An 834-nucleotide genomic window follows, 5' to 3' on the forward strand; every position below is an offset into this window, starting at 1 on the left:
TAGTATCTGAGTTGATTTCTCCATAACAAAAAGACCACATACTCCAACACCCGTGATTTTTATAGGGAGACCTACCTATGGCAGCTCACACCGTCCTGATTACTATAACAGAGGCTATGATCATGGATATGATGATCGGGACTACTACAGATCATACAGAAGAGGAGGTGGAGGAAGAGGATGATGAAAACCTGCTTAAGATGGAGATCAGATTTACAGAAGACTGTCACCATCTCCCTACTACAGAGGTGGACAATATAGATCATGGTTTAGATCTCAATCATACTCTCCTTGTCGCTATTAAAGAATGAAGTTGAAGACTTTCTGAAACATGCTCTAGAGTTGGTATATTGATTGTGGACAATACTGTTAATCGTCTCAAGTTTAAAAAGTGAACAGTGCCTAGAGAAGTGAGGAGACTTTTACACCGTTGATGATGACTACTCTGGTGAAGTTGAAATGCTGTTTTCATTCTGTATTTGTGTAGTTTGGTGCTTTGTTCAAAGCTAAGTGTTTTCAGAAACATATGTTTTGCATGTATTTTTTTTTTTACAATCTAAATTTTGACTGCCGAGAAGTGTTTATTGTAAAAACTTCATTTAAAGGTTTTTCTACTGAATTCAGAGTATTCTGAAGCTCTAAGTCTGTGTGTAAAATGCTACCAAATGGCAAAACAATAAAAATAAAGTTTGATTTTTAGTGTTCTAACATATCAGTGCTTAGCAGAACTGTTCAAATTCAGTTGTCAGTAGTAAATTTAAAGACAAAAATACTTATTTTCCTAGAGTTCATTAAAAGTACCATACTTATATACATAACTAAGTGTTAACATCA

At 34.8% G+C, this 834-nt stretch overlaps 1 pseudogene; it reads left to right on the top strand.

Annotated features, from left to right (window-relative positions):
- The window catches only part of LOC102817326, a 1,023-nt pseudogene extending 719 nt beyond the window's left edge, over nt 1–304 (top strand).
- Nucleotides 305–834: the final 530 nt, after the last annotated feature.

Source organism: Chrysochloris asiatica, unplaced genomic scaffold (assembly GCF_000296735.1).
Source record: "Chrysochloris asiatica unplaced genomic scaffold, ChrAsi1.0 scaffold00175, whole genome shotgun sequence".
Classification (NCBI taxonomy): Eukaryota; Metazoa; Chordata; class Mammalia; order Afrosoricida; family Chrysochloridae; genus Chrysochloris; species Chrysochloris asiatica.